This window comes from Microtus pennsylvanicus, chromosome X (assembly GCF_037038515.1).
Source record: "Microtus pennsylvanicus isolate mMicPen1 chromosome X, mMicPen1.hap1, whole genome shotgun sequence".
In the NCBI taxonomy this organism is placed as follows: Eukaryota; Metazoa; Chordata; class Mammalia; order Rodentia; family Cricetidae; genus Microtus; species Microtus pennsylvanicus.
The window spans coordinates 22624979-22650403 of record NC_134601.1 but is presented as its reverse complement, the minus strand read 5'-3'; the positions used below and the strand labels follow the sequence as shown (position 1 = coordinate 22650403).

The window sequence follows — 25425 nt, the reverse complement described above, 5'->3', positions numbered from 1 at the left end:
TTTATACATAGGCTTTAGTGTCATACTTAACTGGTTAATACTGAAGATTTCATAATAAAAGTTACTCAAATGAAAATATATAAAGTGCTACTAGAGGCTTAAAATGCACTGATTGATGCTGGTCACTACCACCAGGAATTCTCATACTCAAATATAAAATGTATTCTCCTTGATTTTATACTTCATATCAAATGAATCTAAAGTACAAATACAAAGCTGATATATAAGAAACATGCTTGCCATATCCAGGTCTGCACTAAGAATGCTAAAGGCACAATTTCCCATATATGCAACAATTTTTAGTTTACTGGATTTAAAAGAGAAAGATGGGATAATTATGAGTCATCTCTTTAAAGAAGAACATTTTGGCTTCTCCCAAGTGTTGATGTTTGCTCTTCCTGTGGGTTTGGTGTATCTGCCCAAAGCCCAAGTTGTGAGCCTATAGCCATAAGCTGCCAACTGTCAGGATCTAGAAATCAGAAGCCAGGTGTCATTGAGTTCCTACAATATGACAGCCTTCCATTCTCCTGTGTTGGTGCATGGAATATCTGTACCACCTGAGATAGTGCCAACTGCAGCTACTGCATTTTGTCTACACCATGGCCATGGGTACCTTCATGAGCCCTGAGAATCCTAGCTATGCATATCCTGGAGGATAGCAGTTGAAGACAGTGATGGTCCAGTAAGTCCTGATAGAAGCAGAAAAGAACAGAAGACATAACCCAATGTGCAATGATAGAGGAACTTAAAAGTGGCTCAAGGCATCCCACCTGACACTTCGCCACCCATATATCAAAAGGTGAAACACCCAAGACTAGATCCTCTCAATGAAGCAACAGTGAGCCTTCCTAGAGACGTGGTCCTGGACAGCCCCATGCTGCACTGCTGTCATTTCTTGATGTATGGCAAGTGAGATACATGTTCTTCATAGATAGCCTGTGGCACTAGCAATCTGGATAATGTATGCTGTGGTGTGCTTATCTAAAGTCAAGGATAGGATAGATACATTTCTTCTTCCCTAAAGATAATAAGGGGCTGAGATACTTTTCTTGACTTTTGCCACTGCTGCTGCTACTGTTACTACTACTACACACCCACTACTGCTTCTTAACTGAGAGCCTGACATTTGCTCTCCCTGTCATAAGGGGAAAGCAGACATTTTGCTACGTAAGTTTAATAAAATGCCCTGATGAGCTATAATAAATACATAATCAATTTTGGTAAATCATTCCTCCACTTGTGCAACAAACCAAGATTCTAAGTGAGGGACTCTGTGTATCTCATCCCAACTGATCAGCTAAAGACTTGCCGAGAAATCTATCCTATACCGGTCTTATGGTCTTGTTCCCACGCAGAATTGTTGAATAGAGGCAATAAATTTAGGAATGTGTTTTGAAGAGGCTGAACAATCATGCCTGTCTGAGGTATAGGAAACTGGTACTTTATCAAACTATGAACTTGCCTAGTAATCAAAGACAAAGTCCACCAAGATGGCTACTATCCTAAATTTATTAACTGCTTGGTTTTTTTTTAATTTATTTATTTATTAAAGATTTCTGTCTCTTCCCCGCCACCGCCTCCCATTTCCCTCCCCCTCCCCCAATTAAGTCTCCCCCCAGCCCGAAAAGCAATCAGGGTTCCCTGTCCTGTGGGAAGTCCAAGGAACCCCCACCTCCATCCAGGTCTAGTAAGTTGAGCATCCAACCTGCCTAGGCTCCCACAAAGCCAGTGTAACTGCTTGGTTTTATTCAACCTAGTAGTTAGCCTTGGGTTGAGGTAAAAAGGATTAATGTTATTTCATCAGGTCATCAATCTAGTCTCTACTTGAATTGTACCCAGTATATATTTAAATAGTGTTGAGTAACTAAATATTTCTGAAGACACAAGTAATCAACTAATAAACAATATTCTGCATTTAAAGGACACATGGCAACAAGGCATCATTCATTTCAGTCTGGAAGAAAATCATAATGCTACCACATAATATTTACAGTATTTTCTAGTTTAAAATCTGGAATGAAACATGAAAAATTTATGACAAGAAGACAAAAATCTTTTTATAAGGAGAGGTTTTTTGCTACTAAAAATGTTTAATGATTAACTGCCTCCAGGATAAGTGGGACCAGCCCACATGTAAAACCAGATTAATGACAAGCGGAGAAGAAAAGTGTTTTCCTTACCAAAGTGTTTTAAAATAAATCTTAAAATATTATTTTTCATATTTCAGAACTACCACAGAATTATAATGAGAATGTTAAAATCTGCTAGCTTTTAAGCTTGTGTAATGAATGCTGTATTCAGTGTTTTCACTGAATGGGGGTGTTAGGGAGGGCTAGTACATTGATGTGAAATAGTATTCCCACTGCAGTGAACAGTAAATTTTCCTAGGAAAAAAACTTCCTGTCTACAGAAACCTCCTAGTCTTATTTGTTTTTTTATTCTCCAAAAGCCAGATGAAATCCAGCAACCACCAAACAGTTTAGTATTTAGCAACTGGACTAACAAAATCAACTAAACATCTAGAACATCAGCCTTATTATTACACATATCAACAAATATTTTACTATTCATATTTTTACATTAAATTTATACTTATAATTTCCTTTTAACTAGAGGCCAGACAAAAGTATGGTTTACTTTTTTAAAAAAAGAGTAAAATAACTGAGTGGAGAATATTAATATTATTTAAAATATATCATAATATATATAACACCTTAAAATTCTGCATTTAAGATAGTTTGCTTCATGAAAAATAAGCTACTTTACCTATGTGAAGCTTATGCATACCTGAAATGAATCAACTGATGGTGATGTAAATAGCTTCAGTGCATGTGTAGCCAAGAATCATTAATGTATATCTTTTCTACTTACTGATAAGACAGCTCTGAAGTTTATCTTTGTACTAGTTTTGAAATCTGTTTGATAAGGGGCTGGTGAGATGCCTCAGTGGCTAAGAACACTGGCTGGTCTTCTAGAAGTCCTGAATTCAATTTCCAGCAACCATATGGTAGCTCACAACCATCTTATAAAAGGATCTGCTGCTCTCTTCTGGCATGCAAGAAATATGTTGATAATATAATTAATGGAATAGCACCTATTACAAATAAATACCAAAATTACTTATTTGGCATATCTGAAGGGCTGTACATTGTCAGAAGTCAGAGAACGCTCTCCTGCCACTTCTGCTGTCATTTCACAAAGTGAATCAGCCTCTTCCAGCCTGGATCACAAATCTCTGGTAACCAACCTCACAGGGTGATGTACGGACTCCCTGCATTGAAAATTCAATACTAGTTTTCTACACCTTTTCAAATGTTCTCAGATATTTGTAAAAATCCTTTCCTATTGACATGTTATTGACATGCTAAGTAGTAAAAGCTTTCACAAATCTGCTGGAAGAGGTTGCCTAATGTTCTCTGCCAGTAATGCTGTTAGCCTACTCTCAGTCACCATGTTGCCATCAAAAAAGAAAATGTAATTCCACTTTCTGTTTTTTACTAATTTACAGGTTTGTACCTCTATCATCAACTTTTACTAAAACACACTTCTTACAAGTACAATGTCAAACCTTTACAAAGTTGAATATACACTAACACGGAATAATAAATCAGTAATTCATAGGGAAAGGAAGAAAGGACTATCGAGTTGAAGCCTATACTTTAAATACTGGTCAAGAGTAGATCATCTCTTCCAGTTAGAAAAGACCACAGACATCTATATTCACCAAAGTATTTCTTCCTTTAAATGTGTACAGAACACAAGGAGGCATTCTTCATTAACACTGGATTCAAATTTGAAATACGATATATACTAGGTGGATGATCTGCATAATGCAATCACTTTTCCAAGACTCATTTCATCTCTAAAATGGAAGCACTACACAACCTGTAAGAGCGTCATTGCCAATACTGCATAAAATTACTTACGCAAACTACCTAGTTGACATTTAATATGTGTCATTTTCCTCATATATGGGACTACGAATCCCCTTTTACTTCAATATATAATATAGTATACCAACTGTACTCAGTATAGTATATTTATAACCAGCCTACAATTTTTTTTTTGTTTTGTTTTTCGAGACAGGATTTCTTTGATCTGCAGTTGTAGCCGTCCTGGAACTAGCTCTTGTAGACCTGGTTGATCACGAACTCACAGAGGTCTGCCTGCCTCTGCCTCCTGAGTGCTGGGATTAAAGGGCTGTGCCGCCACCACCAGGCTCAGTCTACAAATTTGCTATTTAAAAAAAAGCAAGAGATAGAGAAATACCACAGGACACAAGAAATCCATAAGAGAAGAACTGTTGAGAGATACAAGAAAGAGAATTACAATAGAAGCGGGGAGGCTATGGAAATGAGACCATACCTTTAAGAAAATTTCAGGGAAAAGGGTACTTGTAAAAAATGAAATGATAAACACTGGCAAAATGCTGTCACACACCAGGAAATCATGACTATCGGACTAGAGTGCTGAGTGCCAGGGCTGTGGGAAGTGTCTGGTAGGGAAGAAAGCTAAGACAAGCAGTGATAATGAAAAGATGAGTTGTACAGCTAAGCTGCTAAAAACTATGTCATATTGGTCCAGAATACCAGTAGACAAGAAACAATGTGATGACCTTTGTGCTTAGGATGGCTTTCTGGAGGCACTTTCTTAGGATAAGGTCTACAATAGAAAAATACAGTTTCAGTCAGATCCCAAGTCCTTTCTCAAGTTATCCTAATGAACAGTCACATGAGAAAGTTAACATTAGAGAATTTTAAAAAGCAAAAAAGTAGAAGGCAAGACTGTGTATCTATATAGAATACATGTTGCAAAGGACATATATCATATTATAAATCAATAAAGGGGACAGGAGATGATTTTCCATCTAGAGATTAGATGAGAAATGCAAAGCAATCTGTTCTGATTAGTGAAACTTTCAAGAGAATGTAACTTAAATGGTTACTGGGGCTTTGACAACATAAAAATTGTATTTGACTATTTTTCATTTGTATATAAAACACCTAATCCTGGGCAGAAAAGTTTACAAAGAAAACTGAAAGCTACACATCAAGTAGCTATATAGGTTCAGCATCCAGTGAGGCCTCAAGGCAGGAAGACATGTGAGAAGATGTTATCATACTGATAAAGCAAACCAGAGATCTAAAGGCTACACAGTCTTGCTCTTGTAATAACAATCTATTGTGGAAATGACATTCTAGGGTTCTACAAGAACTTTCTTAATCCTCTGTGAGAAAAGACTCAAATGCCCTAAGGTGCTGTGGTACAAGGATCTTGTACCCTGGAAAGATTCATTAGTTGTATTTTAATAAAACACTGATTGGCCAGTAGCCAGGCAGGAAGTATAGGCATGGCAAAGAGAATAGGAGAATTCTGGGAAGAGGAAAGGTTCAATCTGCAGTCGTCATTCAGAGACAGAACAAGCAAGATGAGAAGGCATCACTGATAAAAGGTACCAAGCCACATGGCTAACACAAACATGTGTTATGGGCTAATTTAAGATGTAAGAATTAGTTAATAAGAAGCCTGAGCTAATAGGCCAACCAGTTTATAATTAATGTAGGCCTCTGTGTGTTTCTTTGGGACGGAATGGCTGCGGGACCGGGCAGGACAGAAACCCCCAGCAACACTAAGGTCCTTCTACTAGAATCTCCTCTTATAAGTCAGTACTACTTCCTAGCATAACCATGCTGAAGACCATGCCTACTACATATGAATCTACGGTAAACACTCCCAAGCTCTATCCAAACTACAGCTTCCGACATTTACTGAAATGAACAACACAGTGTAGTAATATGGAGCGGCGGCAGGGTTGCGTCCCCAAATCCCCAGCCGCCTGGCTCCTGCCCGGCTCGGCTAGCTTATGCCCCAAATAATTACACGGACACTGTATTCTTTTAAACACTGCTCTGGCCCATTTCTAATCATCTGTGTAGCGCCCCTAGGTGCGCTTACCGGGAATATTCTAGCCTAAGTCCATCCTGGGTCGGAGCTGGGGCATGGCGTGCGTCTTCCCTGGAGCGGGTAGCATGGCGTCTCTCTTGCGTCTGCTCTGGAGAGGAGAGCTGCGGAGTCTGACCTCACTTCCTCTTCCTCCCAGCCTTCCCTTCTGTTTACTCCACCCACCTAAGGGTGGGCCTATCAAATGGGCCTAGCAGTTTCTTTATTGCTTAAACAATGAAATCAACAGATTGATATATGACACTCCCACATCACTTCCCCTTTTTCTGTTTAAACAAAAAAAAAGGCTTTAACTTTAACATAGCAAAATTACATATAACAAAACAGTTATCAAGTAAAAGTTACATCAGAAACATTTATACATATAACAAAATTGACCTTAAATCTCTATAAATAAAGCAAAATCTATACTAATGCAAATTATTCATACCTATATCATATCCCCCTTTAAATGTAAAAGAACATTTATAAACTATATTTGGGAACATGGGCGCAGTTTTTTCTCTCCAAACTGCTTCCTGCTGAATGGGGGCGTCGTTAATCAGATTATTTAGGGTGTAACCTGTGTGCCAGGTTTATCTCAGTTGGCAGTTGAGCAAAGCAATTTTCTGAAGATGTTCACAGCAACCCTTCAGGAGGACGTGGTCCATCATACCAAATCGGAATAGAAGAAATCCATAGAGTCTCATCCTCTGTGAAAACAAAAGAAGACTCTCTCCAAAGCATCATATCCTTAGACCCAAATTCTGAAATCGTAATACCCTTATATCCATTCTGGTTTAGCTTGGCAGCCCATATAATGAAATGTCTCTCTGTACTTAGCTCCTTCACAGTCAAAAATTTTAAAGAAAACACAATAATACAAAGAATCCAGACTCTCTGTGAATTTTTCATCTTTACGCGGCTTATTTTTACTCTATCACTTTACTTTATTCTGTCTCTTTAAAGACTTTACCTTTTTTTTTTTAAACCATTAACTTTATTCTCTATATTCTTTTTCTTCTCTCTCCCAAGCCTACGTACATTCATTCAACAGTGTGACTCATTTAGTGGTCTGAATCTGTCCTATTGTGAATCTGCAATTTTTTACTATCCAGGAGCACTTTTGATTTGCACCTTTAAATCATTAGGCGCTTAAGAATCTAAGCTGAGACATTCCTAAGTTAACTTTTTGCTTTTTGAGCATATATCTTTGACCTGGAATAACCCTGTAGACCAGGCTGTCTTTGAACTCTCAGAGATCCGCCTGTCTCTGCCTCCCAGGCATTGGGATTAAAGGCGTGTGCTACTACACCTTGAACTCACAGAGATCTGTTTATCTCTGCCTTCTAAGCACTGGGATTAAAGGCGTGTGCTACCACACCTTGAAGTCACAGAAGTTTGCTTTAAGAATTTTAACTTTTAGTCTGCATATATTTTTAACACACTTTAAACCATTCAGAAATTTTCTCTGTCTTTGAATCTCTCTTTTTCTGACCACATGAGTCTTTAATTTGCCAAGCAATCTCAGTAGGACTAAGGCGTGGCTTTGCCAGCTAGATCCAGTCCATTCCTTAGCTTTCCAGCCTCATGGCAGATATACAGGCTGCAGCCATGTTTATAGCCACAACTGGCATTTCAAGTCCCTGCCAGCCAGAGAGCTACAACAGACAACACTCAAATCCTCTCTCGGTAGCCGGCCCTCCTGCCTCAAACAGTCAGAGTTTGCCCTGGCAGGATGGCCCAGAAAGCTGGCATTTTTAAACGGCGCAGCTTTTTTCCTGCTACGGCTGAAAACCGAAAAGCATGCGTTCAGCTTTTCATCAACACCGTTTAAGTGTTTCGTGGCAGGACCTCTTAATGAGCTGCATGGTTTTGCAACTAAAGCTGAGTCAGGAAAATTTCAAAATGGAGGACGTACCATTTTGTGCTAGCTCTGGGGCCGCCAGGTAGGAGCGGCACTCAGCACTTTAATTCTGAGACTGAGCATGCAGCACAGAAATTCTTTTCATCCAAGTTACATCCAAATCTGACACGCAGAGCACTGTGCAGTCTGAAAACACGTCCCTGTATGGCGGCAGGAATCTGCCATGCTCTTCCGCCTGCCTAAGCCTGATTCTGCCTTCTGCCCAGGAGCAGGCGGGGAGCTCTGAGTCATCGTCAAGGTCTCAGAGCACTCTCCTTCCGATCCCAAGCGGGAACACAAACATAAAGCCAGAGTTTGCACTGGCGGCACAGCCCCAGGAAGCCACGCTTTAAAATAACGCAGCTTTTTTTCTGCTGCTCTTGCTGAATCAGGAAATCTCTCTACAGCACGCCACCAACAAACAGCAAAAATCTGTGTTAAACTCTCTCTCCCTTATTTTTAAGCCTTCTCAGGTTTTTTAAGTGGGTTTAGCTAGCCACACGTCTGGGCGTCATTTGTAGTAATATGGAGCGGCGGCAGGGTTGCGTCCCCAAATCCCCAGCCGCCTGGCTCCTGCCCGGCTCGGCTAGCTTATGCCCCAAATAATTACACGGACACTGTATTCTTTTAAACACTGCTCTGGCCCATTTCTAATCATCTGTGTAGCGCCCCTAGGTGCGCTTACCGGGAATATTCTAGCCTAAGTCCATCCTGGGTCGGAGCTGGGGCATGGCGTGCGTCTTCCCTGGAGCGGGTAGCATGGCGTCTCTCTTGCGTCTGCTCTGGAGAGGAGAGCTGCGGAGTCTGACCTCACTTCCTCTTCCTCCCAGCCTTCCCTTCTGTTTACTCCACCCACCTAAGGGTGGGCCTATCAAATGGGCCTAGCAGTTTCTTTATTGCTTAAACAATGAAATCAACAGATTGATATATGACACTCCCACATCAACACAGGACTAGCAGCATATTTCAGCAGGTTAAAAATACTTGAGGCAGAAAATTGATAGACAACCTAAAGACAATCCTCAGATGCCACAATGGAATTGAAGAAGCAACTCTAGATAGAAATCTGTTCTCTGATCTCTGTGCCACTGCACACAAGTGATGCACTCACAGATATATAAGCACACACACTATAGTAGTAAATAAAAATCGTTCAGGAAGCAACATCAGCAGAATCATCATTTTTGATAAATGATGTTCATTCTTATATGTCATGTGAAACAAAAGAAACTTACATCTCTAAAATGAGCAAGCAAAACAAAAAAGAAAAAGAAAGTTCAGAATAGAAAGAAATCAATGAGAACCAATTTATTGTAAAACAAAAGGCCTTTAATGAATATGGCCTTTATTCCTCATGTACAAAACCAGGAAGGAAGGTAAGACAGATTATGATTTTCTGATAAGGCCTTAGCATACAAGCATGCTCTCCTCCATGGGGAGGTACTAGCATTATTCTTAGTGTATTATTTCATCAGGAACATGGGGATAGAAAATAAATTAAGACTTGAGGTCAACACTGCCAAAACAAGTAGCCTCTGGTTACATGCAGGAATCCACTACTTGAAATGCAGCTAGCTGGAATTGAAATGTGCTATAAATATAAGATACACACCAGATTTTGAAGACTTAGTACAACAATGATGTGATATATCTTTTCAATAATTTTACACTGACTAGATACTAAAGATTAAATAAACTGTATTATTAAAATGAACTTTGGATATTTCCTTCTTAAATGTGGTTTCTAGAAATTTTTAAATTACAAATGTGGCTTACATTATGTTTCTTTTAGACAGTTCTGCTACAGATGAAATTTTTACATTCCTTTTTGTATGATATTCTATGCTAAGACTTTACTGTGAAAGTATAACTAGATCTTGTATTTTTGTGGGAGTAATGCAAAAATCTAAAAACAGATATCCAAACAAAGAAGGCTGACACTAAATACCAAGCTGATATTAATTGCCTCAAAATGCAGAAGAATGGTATAAGCATCAACATTCATTTTGAGAAAATGAAATTTAAGTGCATTACTTAAAAGCATTTGGATTGACAAGATGAAAGAAAAGTTCATGCTCAAAGTAAAATATTCTTTGCTGCAATTAAACTCTCAAGTTAATTGTGAACATAATTTGACAAAATATAGGTGTCTCATTGTTTTAGTAATTTAATTGTTTTTAAGATACTCTGTGACATAAAGGGAAAATTAAGTATCTTTAAATTACAAATAACAATGTACCATTTTTCTCAAATGCACTAAACCAGAACTGGCAGAGTAATAAGTCAGAGAGATCATATAATATTTTATTTCCAGAATACAGACAGAACTCATTTGAGCCCTGTAAGAATATTTTATCTAAAATTAGAGCTGAAAGGTGAATGTTTGGGCAACAGGTTATGGGAACAAAAAGACATTCAGGTACAATAGGGAGAGAAATGGAAGCATTCACGAAAAGGACACAGTAGTTCTCTAACCCTGAACAAAAGCTTCACTACTGGACTCAAACAGGCAAAATATAATTGGCTCAACTCCAACCCTCATGTTCTTAAGCACTACATTTATCTTCAAATATGTATATAGTTATTATATATATATACATATATATGTATATATATATTCAGACACAGCAAGCATCCCCCTTTTGGTCAAATAGCTGGAGTGAGTAATTTACAACTGTTTCCTTATGAAGTACTCCAGGGTACATATTTGCAAAGCTATACTTATCTACATCTTTTTGCTTTTACCCTGCTAACTTTGTCTCATTCATCTCTTCTGTATAATTTATCTGTATCCTGGCCAGTGGGATATGAACGAAGTACGTGTACATGAGCATAGCTTAGAAAAATTCAACACTGAATATAATTTGAGGATTTCTCATTGATTCTAATTAACAAATGAGAGTTATATTCAGCTATTACGATTCAAACACATAGGAAAAATTTTGATGATAAACACTAGAATCCAAATTTTCTGTCAAGAGAAGCACCTTCTCTGATAGCAAATTTAAATACTGACTTAGGGAAATTCATTACAATTCTGCATAGGCTTAGCTCCAATATTAGAAACATGCCTCTAGGCTCATTTATACAAGAATTTCTTATTCAGCATCTCAGCTGCACAGGTTTCCACACAGAAATGAGCAGGTACAAACGGTTAGGGCTTCATAATGAGTCAACATTAACATAATTACTTTCCATTTCATCTATTACGGCACACTGTTTGACTCTCTCATTTCTTTTCATTTCAATCATTTCTTTAGAACACCCATAAGGCCCTGTTTAAGAAATGAGACTTTAGAGGCTGTGGGATAGAAACTGAGGTAATCTAAATAGTTTTATAATTTTCCCTTAGAAATGATCAAACATTGCATACTAACAGAAATGTTATTTTGTACTCTACTACAATATTTCTATCTCGTAAAACAATGTATACAATTAGATAATGACATGAAAGGTATTTACTCTGCCATCACAAAATCTGAGTATAAAATAAGAAGCCTATTTGCTTTTGAACAAACAGACCTTAATCTTCCAAACTTGAGCTGTCTACCACAGTTATCTCAGGATCTATATACTTACTATAATTATGTTGCCACTGCTGAAACATTTTTTAAAACACTTTTTTTGTATGAAAAAATTATCTCTGGGGATAATTTATCCTAAAATACATCTCATTGCTTTATATTTTAAGGCCAGGAATTGATCAATTCAGTCACTCATTTATCAAAATAAAATAAAAGGCTTTTTTTTTCTATTTCCAAAGATTATTTCCACACTCTAAAGATCATGATTTACTACCAGTAAGAGGACTCAACAGAAACATTACTTGAGTTCAAATATAAGCCCTGGAGTTCACCACAGAAGAACTAACTCGGCAGCTTACTTAAATTAGTAGTTAGAATCCGCTACCTAGAAACTAAAGATTATAGTGTCTACTTCCAGGCACATACTGAGAGAATCTGGTAAAGAGGAGCAGGTGAAATAGTAGTAGTATGGTGCCTGATTAGACTTAAGGGATCAGTAGGTAAATATATTGCATTTATACTGTAGAAAACAAAGTTTGAAAATCACACATGTGAAATTTAAGAATGGACACAGTTTTGATGTACTGTCAAAGAAAAAGAATTATCCTCTGTGTATGTCTCTCTACCCCCAACAATCAAAGTATATCACTGAAGGAGAAGACAGAGTTCAGTACAAACTAGAGCAAAACGCTGTCTTTTAGATGAGACAGAGGTACTAAACTCATGAATTTCCACAACAGCTGTGTTTGCTTACACAAAACCAACATTACAGCATGCATTGAGGAGGGATACTCAAGACTCCACCCGATCTGAGCTATTGACAGTTGGCCTGCAGAAAACAGAGGGTCAATTTTGTTTACGAGTATGCTTCCTGGAAGGTTGACAGTGCTGAAGTAGATGACATACAGCCATGTGTACATGAGAAGCACCAATTGGACACAGTGGGTTGTAAAATGTGAAAGAAAGAAAGAAAGAAAGAGAGAGAGAGAGAGAGAGAGAGAGGGAGGGAGGGAGGGAGGGAGGGAGGGAGGGAGGGAGGGAGGGAAGGAAGGAAGGAAGGAAGGAAGGAAGGAAGGAAGGAAGGAAGGAAGGAAGGAAGGGGAAAGTCATGAGAGTTCATAGGTACAGCTTCCCTCTAAATAGTATGATTACCTAAAAAAGACCAGCATAATGACAACACCAGTTGACATGCCAATATGGCCAGGAGAAACTTCACATAGTCCTACTCCCAGATGTCAAGCTACTGGTGCTAAATGCCAGCTGGGAGAGCGAGAACCAGTTTCTCTCAGGAATTAGATCCCACATAGTTTATCCAATCCCGAGTGGGCAACCTTGTATACACTTATACACAAGAAAAAATAAGTGGATTCAATTTGCGTATGTAACAATACTAATGAAATTATTCATTTATTTGGGAGAAGGGACACATGAAGAGTTGGAGTAGGGGTTGACATGATGTAGATGCAGTGGTCAAGTATGAAGTTTTCAAAAAAAAAATATCAAACTTAAAAATAAAGAAGACCTGAGGTTGGGAGCAGAATGTGGGGTGGGCAGTGGTGACTAGGGAAGAGTTGAGGGGGAATAAATATTTTGTAAAATTTATGAAATTCTAAATAAATAACCTGAAATATGTGTGTGAATAAGTTTCATTCATTCCTTAAAGTAGCATAAATATTTTATAACCAAAGTCCAGTCCTCATTTTATTTAATGAAACATAATCATAACTTAAAGCAACTAACAATACTTCTGGGCACTATTCTAGCCACTGAAAGAAAAATAAAGAAAATGCTGCTTCTGTTGATTGAAAGGTGGATGGTTTATGTGTTTTCACGTGTAGTCAGGCATAGCGTTTTATGTGACTTTGGGAGATTTGAAATCAGGTACACTCCATAGGAATTTAAAATGCTTAAATAGTTATTGAATTTATTTTTTTTCTTTTTTTCAACAATGAGGACTCATTATTTTATCTGGAAGTTAGTTTGTAGCTTCTCTTTGAGCTACACACACACAAACACCTACACCAATCAGTGGGTAGTAAGATGTAAACATGTTCAACTGTGAAGATATGTATAAAGGTCATTTGAAAATCTGTCATTACCTAACAGATAGTTCACATTTTCATATCCACATTTACCTAATTAAATGATAAAATAGAAAATACCAAAAATACTAATTAATGTCTTCTCAGTCACATCATTTTACTTTGACAAATGTAAGGAATAGGATACAGCTCATGTGCATTTTATTTTTTCTCAGTTTCAACTATAATATCTCCACCCTTTAAGTTAAATATACCTTTAATTCTGCTTCATATAAAATTAATAAAGTTTCTGTGACAGGAAAAAGAGAAAAACAGAGCTATCGTGCAAAATAATACTTTGAAGCTATTTTTTTTTTTTTTTTGGTTTTTCGAGACAGGGTTTCTCTGTGGTTTTGGAGCCTGTCCTGGAACTAGCTCTTGTAGACCAGGCTGGTCTCGAACTCACAGAGATCCGCCTGCCTCTGCCTCCCAAGTGCTGGGATTAAAGGCTTGCGCCACCACCGCCCGGCTTTTTTCTATTTTGTAATGGGTATGAAGAATTAGTCTAGGTCAGCCTGATTACTTAGCCTATCAGAGAAAAGAAGAATAGTTAGTCATTAATTATATTCATTAAATTATGCAAAATCTGAGACTGCTTTGCTAATAAACTAAAGTATAACTAGCTATATAATTATATGGAAATCAATATGCCTTTGAGAATAGTCATTTATCATAAGAAAATTCATTCCATATTCAATACCGTTTTATAAGTACCTTAAACTCTTGATAACAAAAATTTACTAAATCATTAGATTATGTAAACCTACCAGGCAAGAATTTAGAGCATACATTTCTGTCTGGCTTTTAATGGCATTACCATGGCCATGAGTAATATGTCATCATCAACAATAATGGAGTAATTAAAAAATCTAGGTTACTGATCAGGTACTGTGCTTGTACACCTCCTCTCTATGTACAACAGAAACTCTTCTATAGATTTTTGGTTTGTCTTTAGATCTGATGACATAAGGAAAGTATGATTACTAAATGCCCTCAGCTCCTTTTCACTGTGAAAGTAATAAAATCATCAAGCATGAATTCTCATGAAAAACAATAATATTAGGGGTTTTAAGATCCTTTTGCAGTCACCCCCAGGAATCACAGAAGAGAGAAGAGATAATGCTGTTTGTTTCAGAGGGACACTGTTAAGAATATTAAATTATTCTGTGTGGTAAAAGAACCCAGAAACTACCAAGTAATAATTATTAATTATCATGTTTTTTCTATCAAATGCTGGGATATACACTCTGGATTGTATCAGTTTCCTCAAGACTATATTTATAAAAATTCTTTTGTTGTTCGTTTCTCAAGAGTACTTTTTAGTGGACAACTAAAATGCCCCCATCAATTTCTCAGGAGAACAAAATAAACTTCCTTGAAATAAAGATAACTTGTTTTTTGTTTACTATTCCTTATATGCATCATAGAAGAAACAAATTAACTCCACAAGGTTTGCTCTGATCTCTATATGAATGCAATAGTTATGTGCATCAGCACCCACACATACATGTACACATATTCCACCACAAGATAAATAAGTAAATGTAATTTTTCAGGACAGACTCTGGAACATTTTGTCTGAGATATTCCTTTTCATTATGTTGATTTGGATGGGTATATGGACAGCAATATGTGGTCATTTTCTTAAGCATATGAATTAAGTGTGAGTAAAGCTAGAAGCTTGAGGAGTGGAAGACTAAGACACCTATTTCAAAATACTTTATGATACATCTCAATTTGTATGCAGAAAATAAAATAAAATAAAAAAGGAAAATAACTGTATATATCTGAGACACTACACTAACAACAAAAAGTTAGAGGACAGTGATCTCTAACGACTATCAATACTTCTCCAGTTATTGTACAGCATACGCAACTGTTTATATTTCTATCAAAGTAATTTAACAAGAACTGTTAAATAAAACTTCTAACACTTTTACTTAAAAATAATTTACTACTTTACTCTCCAAGAAGGAATATGATAACTAAAAATTTCTGAGCTAAGAAAAGCCCTGCAATAACTGCCAAGTGTAAACTTATAAGGTCATGCAATGGTCACTAATATTTATTCAAAAATATATTATGCTACATATGTCATATTACTATCCAAGTACAACGTGATATAATATCTCTGTGGTTTTCTCATACAGACTTTTTAATTAACTACCCAGAAATGTTGTTACTCAGAAGCCCCAAAATTTTGCCATATTAACCTCTTCTACCATTTATTTAAGCGTCACTATTGAGGTTGAAATGGGATGTACCTCAGTGGTAGAATGTATGAGTCCCTTGGTTGGATACTCATCAGTTCTCATTCTCCCAATCTCTCTCTCTCTCTCTCTCTCTCTCTCTCTCTCTCTCTCTCTCTCTCTCTCTCTCTCCTTCCCTCTCTCTGTCTCTCTCTCACACACAAATACATAGAATTATTATAATTATCAAATTTCATAATGATACTCTACTTCAGAACTTCATTCAGTAGACACTCATCCAGAAAATAATCTACATACCACTCATTGCTAAGTTACCTCTGTATTTGATATATACTACAGACCATCCCACCTGAATTAAACTTTAATAGTATTTTTCATGGCCTTTTATCAAAGTATACATAAGAATCATTAAAGAAAAAATGTATTTTAGCTACAAAAGTAATATGTGACTGTTAAAAAATAAACCATATGTAAAAGTATAATGTAAAAGACAAATGCCTCAACAGGCATGGTGACATATATCTATAATCCAAGCTGGACTACAAGAAAAGGTCTAGGGCAATCTTGGTTGCACAGTAAGACTGTCTCTTATACATACATATGTACGTGCAGATGCATATACACAAGTATACAAATTGATGACCAACAGACAGACACACACACACACACACACAGGACAATTGTAATTAACACACTTCCAAACAAGAATCATTAAAAATTCTATGTATGGCCCCATACTGTCTATCAGGTCTGTCAAGGACATCATATTGGTTCCTAATCCCAGCACTCAGTAGGCAGAGGCAGGGGGGTCTTGGTAAGTTCAAGGCCAGCCTGGTCTACCAGAGCTAGTTCCAGGACTGGCTCCAAAGCTACAGAGAAACCCTGTCTCCAAAAACAAACAAACAACTAAAAAAGACTATAATGATCCAGGCAGTGGAGATGCACGACTTTAATCCCAACACTCAGGAGGCAGAGGCAGGCAGATCTCTGAGTTCAAGGTCAGCATGGTCTACAAAGCAAATTCCAGGACAGTCCAGGAGAGAAACTGTTTTGGAAAACAAACCAAAAGAAAAAAAAAGTAAGGCTGTAAAGGCCTGTAAAACTTATCATCTAGGTACACTGGAATATAATTTATTACTAATGTTTGTAGTGATCTTGATATACAAGAAAACCTACTATATTCTTACTTGTATAAAAGAATGGCAAAAACAAAGATGTAAAATACATAATACCAAATGACTGTTGCTGGTTTATAACACTGCCATACTATTTCTTATTGTTATTATGCTGAAAACTACTTACTAAACAAAAGTTAACTGTAAAACAATATTAAGCAAGATTTTTTAGGAGGTATTCTAAAAGAAGGAACTGCTAACAGTGGAAACAATAAATGTTATACGTGTTATTCACCTCAACAGCCTTCCACAAGAACAATACATCACAGTGGTAGATATTGATATTAAATTGACCTTGTATAGGCCTAACATAAGTGATTTTATATTTTAGGTTTTAACAAACACAAAAGTATAGAAAGAAAATAAATTAAAAATAGGTACACTAGTAAGTATAAGTCTAGGTTTGTCTAAGTGATGGAGGAAGGTCACTGGCTAATAAAGAAACTGCCTTGGCCCATTTGATAGGCCAGCCTTTAGGTGGGTTGAGTAAACAGAACAGAATGCTGGGAGGAAGAAGAAGTAAGCTCAGACTCCATAGCTCTGCTTTCCGAACCAGGATGGACGTAGGCTAGAATCTTCCCGGTAAGTGCACCTTGGGGTGCTACACACATTAATAGAAATGGGTAATCAAGATGTAAGAATTAGCCAGTAAGAAGCTAGAGCTAATGGGCCAGGCAGTGTTTAAATGAATACAATTTGTGTGTTGTTATTTCGGGGCATAAGCTAGCCAGGCTGCCAGGAGCTGGGGGACGGAACGCAGCCCACAGCTCCTCACAACAGTCTAAGTATACTGTGGGATATTCTCAGGACAAAGGAACTAGATAATGCCATATTTTAATAATGAAATAGTACATGATGGTGTGTGTGTGTGTATATATATATATATATATATATATATATTCAATGAAACTATTTTCATTATTTTGTACCTTTATTTCCAAAATATATACTCTTATTAAGTAATGCCACTCTCCCAAATTTCTGTTGCTCCTCCTTAAGAGAGTAAGATTGTACTTCCCTGCTCCTGAAAATCAGATGTAGCCCTCTGATGCGTTTTGGCCAATTAAATTTGAACATAAGTGAAGGGTGGTACTTCCTGACATAAGTATTAAGATGTCATCCAGTGTCTTCTGCCTTTTGCTATATAGTGGAGCCTAAGATCCTGTATGAGCACAACATGAGCCAGAGACACTCAGTGACACATGATGGGCATGCTGCACTGAGATTTGAAAGTCAACATTGCAGTGTTTTCTAGGCAACTCTCATCCTCACTGACAGCACATTCAAAAAGAGATTTAAATCTGCGCATGTACATCGACTTCACTCACTGAAACACAAAATATTCCTTTTGTGAATTACTGGGTAACGAGCAGATGTGATCACTGGATCAACAAGTAGGTGGCTTTTGTTTGGCTGCTCATTTGTATCATTCAGAGTTTTGTTTTCTAACATACCAAAATAGTGGTTCCAATGGGTTTAAATGCTGTGAGGGCTTGACTGTTTCTTGTCTGTGAGAGCTTGTCCTGCATTGGAAGCACTGTTTTAGAGCCTGCAGAATCTCTAGCAGTTTGGGCCTTTTTAGAGAAAGGGAGCTACTAGGTGAAGAGCAATATTGGCGGGAGGTATAACTTAGCTCTCTACCACCACCTAATCTCTCTGTTTCTTGGTTTGGTACCAAGAAGCAAACAGCTGCTGCAAACTCCCAGATCCACAGATGAAGAAGCCCCAGCTGCCATGCCTTCCTTGCCATGATGACTTCTTTCCTCTTAAACTGTGACCCAAAATAAATTCATCTTCTCTTAACATGATTCTGTGAGGTATTTTATCACAGCAAGGAGAAAGTAACTAACACAGATGTTAAAGTACATTGAATTATCCCAAGTCTATAAGATATGTTTTATCCTTACGCACTTTTACAGATAAGGAAAGTGAAACATATGGGGATTAAGCTGAAATCATTCCCAAGTGCCCACAGATAGTAAATGGCAGGGCCAGAACAAGAACCCAGCTATGACTTTACGGGCAATGCTTTTAATTACTAAATATACTTCTCTTTCAAATTTCAGAAAAACAGCACATGAACAGGAAAGGAAACAGTAAACAGTAATAGCTACGAGGATCACAATTCAACCGAGAACTGTGTGAAGAAGTGGGAGCCACTTTATGTTGGAAAGTTGGGAAAAGCTTCTGTGAGGAAGTAATGCTTAAGGTGAGACCTAAAAAACAAGAAAAAGTCAGGCGTAGAAGCATTGTAGCCAAGGGAACTGAGTAGTACAAAGATCCTAAAGTAGAAACGACTTGCTATATTCCAGAAATAAAAAGGGCAGTGTGGCTGAAGAACCCTGAGCCAGAAGAATAGTAACAAAAGATCTCGGGCGCCAATGCCCTACTGAGGGTGAAGACTATATCTGATATTCCTGTTCGTGCACCTTCACAAATTTGCATAGGATATAGCAGAAAATAAATCTCAAGGACTAGAATATCTGGGCCAAATTTTGGAAGGTATCGTGGAATTTCCATCGAAAATGATGACAGGAAAGATGATACCAATGTAATGGAGAGCTTGTCTCCCTCCATCACGCTAACATGAAGCATTCCAAATGATTGGCAATGTGTTAAGTTTTCAAAAAAAGGTATGTCATGACTGCTGATTTAATCAGCATTTAATTAATTTTGTTTGATCTAAAATTGTGTGTACACACATGTATGTATTTATGTATGACATTTGTGTTTGTTTAGCTGTGAACTGTCTTTCAGAAGCAATAACATTTCTTAAATTACAATATTAATTTGATTACATTAATTTTCTGAAAAAAAAAACATTGTAGGTTAAGATTATGAATCCCTGTCATATTTTCAATCTCTACTGTAGCTGATGATCCTTTTATTACAGAAAGTTATAAAATTGAGTTGCTAATCTTTAATGAGTTCAAATACTTCTTTGATCATACACTAAATTCCCATGGGTATTAATTCTATCTACTGTGTCAGTAATCTATTTGTCTATTCCTAAAAGAGGATCAAATGATTTTAATTATTGTAATTTTAACCATGTTTAAATATATTACAGGACCATTCTCCCCTCACTGCACTTTTCTTCCAAAAAATAACAAGACTGGAGAGATGGCTTAGCTATTAAAGGATAAGGCTCACAATCAAATAAAATTTCACATCCTGTTGTCAGTCCCTAAAAATAATCTTATAGAAATGTTATTGATATTGATTCTTTCTTATTGTTATAATAAATGGGATTTATATTTGCTAATGACTGCTTAGGTCATTATTTGTATGTACAGAGGTTATGCGTTTTACATCTATTTTTAAATATTCATACAAATTTACATATTCCTTTATAATGTATATATTTCTCTTATCACAGTGGAAAATACACATTGTTCTCTCCCTTTCAGGAAAAGAGAAAAATGAGCCATATTGTTAACCCTGGTAGCCATAAATATCAAGATACTGCCTCTTCTCTTAAAAGGAATTTTTTAAGTGATTTTTCTCACTATACATAACAAGCACATTTGCTTTGAGATAGACACACTTATCATTATAAAGAAACAAGTACTTTTTGTATCATATTAATATTTTTAATGAAAAAGCATATAAAATTTATCATAGACCTTTTGCTGATACATGCTGAATTATTTCCTTTTTATTTCTGTGTCATTTAAATAGACCAAATAGAATACATTTACCAGGTTTGATTTATATACAACACCTATCATCTCCCATGAAGAACCCAAACATACCATTACATACAATTTAAAACACATTTTTCTTTGGAACAGTATGGTCTCATCACACCAAATTACACGTATGTATTGGCAAAAATAGCTGTGGTTCTTTTACTTAGTCACATAAATCCCAATATCCTCTCTGATGATGAAAAGGGAAGTAGTGTGGAAGATAAGAAAACTCTACAATGTACCACTGGAATCAACACTTTATAAAAACAAACAGAATGTCTCATACGATAATTATAAATGCATGTAAAGGTATCACTTTAGATATGGTATAGTGAGTTAACATTATACAATATGTTACTTCAAATTATGTATCATGATAATGTATACTGTGGTTTTCCAAAGGGGAAAGAAGGCATGGAAAAATTCACACCATTACCAATTAAATACCTCCTCTACCCATATATAACAAATATCATCTGAATGCTTGCTTCTAAACAAGCATTCTTTTCCCTGAATCCCTCCACTCTTTGTTTTAACTTTAAAAGTTCTATTAAGTTGGACTATGGTTTAATAGAATATAACAGATACAACAACCTTCCTTCGAAATAGCATCTTAAACTCTATCAATTCGCTATTCACAATATCCTATACAAGCTCATTTTCTCACTCTAAATGCTCATCTCTTTCTCCATTGCTCTACAATAACATATTCAAGTGTTTTCAAAGGAATTATACAACTCAAAAAAAGCTGAAGAGGGAGCCCCTCTAGGTCCATGTCTCTTGCCAACCCTAAGATGGCTCCCTTAATTAAGATATGTGCTTCCCTGCTCCCCTATCCAACCTTCCTTTCTCCCAATCATCCCGTTTCCCCAAGTTCCCCCCATCCTCCCCTTCTCACTTTCTCTCCCCATCTCCCCTTACCCCCCTGCCACCCCACCCCAGGATCCCAATTTTTTGCCCGGCAATCTTGTCTACTTCCCATAACCAGGAGGATAGCTATATGTTTTTCTTTGGGTTCACCTTCTTATTTAGCTTCCTTAGGATATCAAATTATAGACTCAGTGACCTTTATTTATGGCTAGAAACCAATTATGAGTGAGTACATCCCATGTTCCTCTTTTTGGGTCTGGCTTACCTCACTCAGGATAGTGTTTTCTATTTCCATCCATTTGCATGCAAAATTCTGGAAGTCATTGTTTTTTACCGCCGAGTAGTACTCTAATATGTATATATTCCACACTTTCTTCATCTTTTCTTCCATTGAAGGACATCTAGGTTGTTTCCAGGTTCTGGCTATTACAAATAATGCTGCTATGAACATAGTTGAACAAATGCCCTTGTCATATGATCGGGCATCTCTTGGGTATATTCCCAAGAGTGGCATTGCTGGGTTCAGGGGTAGGTTGATCCCGAATTTCCTGAGAAACCGCCACACTGCTTTCCAAAGTGGTTGCACAAGTTTGCATTCCCACCAGCAATGGATGAGGGTACTCCTTCCTCCACAACCTCTCCAGCAAAGGCTATCATTGGTGTTTTTGATTTTAGCCATTCTGACAGGTGTAAGATGATATCTCAAAGTTGTTTTGATTTGCGTTTCCCTGATTGCTAATGAGGTTGAGTATGACCTTAAGTGAATTTTGGCCATTTGAACTTCGATATCCCCAGTTAGTTCCTGGGGCAGCTGAGGACAGGGAACCTAAAATGACCTTATCTTATAGCCATACTGATGAATATCTTGCATATCACCATAGACCCTTCATCTGGAGGTGGATGGAGATAGAGACAGAGACCCACACTGGAGCACCGGACTGAGCTCCCAATGTCCCAATGAGGAGCAGACGGAGGAAGAACATTAGCAAAGAAGTCAGGACCACAAGGGGTGCACCCACCCACGGAGACAGTGGGGCTGATCTATTGGGAGCTCACCAAGGCCAGCTGGACTGTGACTGAAAAAGCATGGGATAAAACCGGACTCTCTGAACATGACGAACAATGAGGGCTGATGAGACGCCAAGGACAATGGCATGGGGTTTTGATCCTACTTCATGTTCTGGCTTTGTGGGAGCCTAGCCAGTTTGGATGTTCACCTTCCTAGACCAGGATGGAGGGGGGAGGACTTTGGACTTTCCACACGGCAGGGAACCCTGACTGCCCTTCAGACTGGAGAGGGAGAGGAGTAGGGGGAGGGGGAGAGGAGTGGGAGGAGGAGGAGGGAAATGGGACGCTGGGAGGAGGCGGAATTTTTTTCCAATAAAATAGATAGATAGATAGATAGATAGATAGATAGATAGATAGATAGATAGATAGATAGATTGATAGATGATAGATAGATAGATAGATAGATAGATAGATAGATAGATAGATAGATAGATAGATAGATAGAGAGCTGAAGAGGAAGCTCGGTCCATAAAGTGCTTGCTCTGCCAACATAAGGACCTGTATTGACTCTCCAGGACACACAGAAAAAGTCATATGTGGTGGTGTCTATTTGTAACCTCAGTGCTGGGAAATAATAGACAGGACGATCTCTGGGGCTCACTGGCCAGTCAGCCTAACCTAATCAATGAGTTCCAGGCCAGGAGGGGGAGGGAGGGAGGAAGAGAGGGAGAGAGAGAGGGAGGGAGGGAGGGAGGAAGGGAGGGAGGGAGGGAGGGAGGGAGGGAGGGAGGGAGGGAGGGAGGGAGGAGAGAGAGAGGGGGGGAGGGAGAGGGAGAGGGAGAGAGAGAGAGATTTTAAAAAGGAAAAAAAAAGATGAACTGACTATTCCAAAGGAAGAGCAGCACCCAATATTTATCTGGATCCCACATAAATTACCGACATGTACACATGTGCGTAAACATATGTACTGACACAAGTACACAGAGAAACATACACATTAAATAAGATTACTATATAGCTACTACACTTTAAACTACTATAGGTATGGATTAAAACTATGAGAACATCTATTAATTAATGCAGATTAGCTGCTACCACACTTTCTTTCCCGGAAATGTTCTCTTTTCATATATCACTTTCTATTTTCATGCAAATATTGATGCAAGAAAATTAGTTCCCAAATGTACTTTTAAAACTGTGGCTTAATAAAAATACATGTTTCATACATCATTTATAACTATTCTTTTTCAAACATTTAATCATTCCCCCCATGAAATCCAAACACTAACTTTAATTCATTCAAAAATTTGCATTACTCTACTTTCAGCGATACAGGCTCTATGGACAAGATACTTTCCCTTCTCTCATTTAGAGAAGAGTCATGTTGGAATAAACAATGTATTCCAGCTCTAATATGCTGTCACATCATGCATGAGCCTTACCATCTCAGTCAATCTAAGCCAGGGGTGACTCAACCTGTGGAAAACTTAGAAAATATAATTGACACAAAAGCCAAAAATAAAAATCTGGAGAAAACTTCTATTACTATTTTATCACATAATCTATCCTTTTTGCCCATATACAAAATATTTTGAATATTTTAAAATTTATTTCATACTACATGCATTTTCTGCCTAATGTGTTCTGTTTGATATGTAGTAAATGGGGCTGGATAGCTGTCTCGGCAAAGAGCACTTGTTGTTCTTGCACAGGACCTGGGTTCAATTTCCAGCACCCACATGACAGTTCACAACTGTCCATAACAATGTGGTATATAGACATAACAGGAGCACAACACTCAGATATATAAAATAAGTCTAAATCATTTAGTACGTGATGAAAGTATTCCATACAATTAAATACATAAAATATTTTCAATTATCATGTAATCTATTGTCATGTGGTGACTTAATTCCTTAATATTAGGCATTTAAAATCTAGATTTTTTTACAATGAGAAAAAATGCAACACTAAATATCCATAGCTATTATTTTTTGCACATTTCATTTTTTGGGAGATTTTTCTAGAAAGAGAATTTGGGATGTCATTATAAACATTTTCATGCCTTTTATTTTCCTGCTAGAATTTTCTGTCAAGAAATGGACTATCTCACAAACTAGCCACTATTAGGATATTTTTTCTTTCTGCTATATAACAACACTCATACACAAAGGTATTCTTTGTCACCAATTTTTTGAAATTTTCTCCAAATTCACCACGTTCTTCAATAATGTATATTATACACTAGTTTTATAAAGGGTCCTAATTCGTGTAGACTAAGAATAAGAGTTATATCTTCTTTTATAGCTTGTATTTTTATTTTTTTTCCTTTTGAAAAGACTTTTCTAGCCTCAAAACCAAATAGCAATATCCTATATTTCTCTTTTGCGTGTGTGCAATTTTACCTTCACAGCCACCCTCTTAGTAGCTCTGACAAGTAAGGAGAAAGGTAGGATAAAGTGAATCTATTTTTATTTTTCCAAAGACTTTCTTAATTTTCTAGCAATGAGTTGTTCATTTAAAATATCTCTAATGATTTCATATTCAGCAGACTGCAAAGTATCTCAGGATCTCTTTCTCTAACATGTGTTAATTCCCACAGGTATACAACCATCATGTTTAGATACTTATCTCTCTGACAATACATTTTACAGTGTATGCTCAAAGGCATCAAAACTACTCTTGAATTAGCACCCTTGATTTAATCAAACAGTTCCAGGAACAATTTCTAGGCTCTACTTCCTTTTAATCACATGCAAACAGGAAGGTACTTGGAAGTTAGCTAGAGAAGAGCACATGACTCAGAAAATCAGACCTAATATTCTTCAGTTTTGATTGCTGTCATTATATGGCTGTTATATTTACATAACTGACACAAATATACAATATAGAATAACATTTAAAATGAATTGGATGGATTCTTATAGGCAAAAAATGTCTCAGATTCCCATCTTTTATAAATTTTGTTTTGTGTATTGACATAGGGTCCCACTATGTAGACCTGGCTGGCCTGGAACTC

At 37.2% G+C, this 25425-nt stretch overlaps 1 protein-coding gene across 3 annotated transcripts in view; it reads right to left on the bottom strand.

Annotated features, from left to right (window-relative positions):
• Window positions 1–25425, bottom strand: part of Diaph2 (diaphanous related formin 2) — a 736918-nt gene that overhangs the window by 587695 nt on the left and 123798 nt on the right. The window lies entirely within an intron of this gene.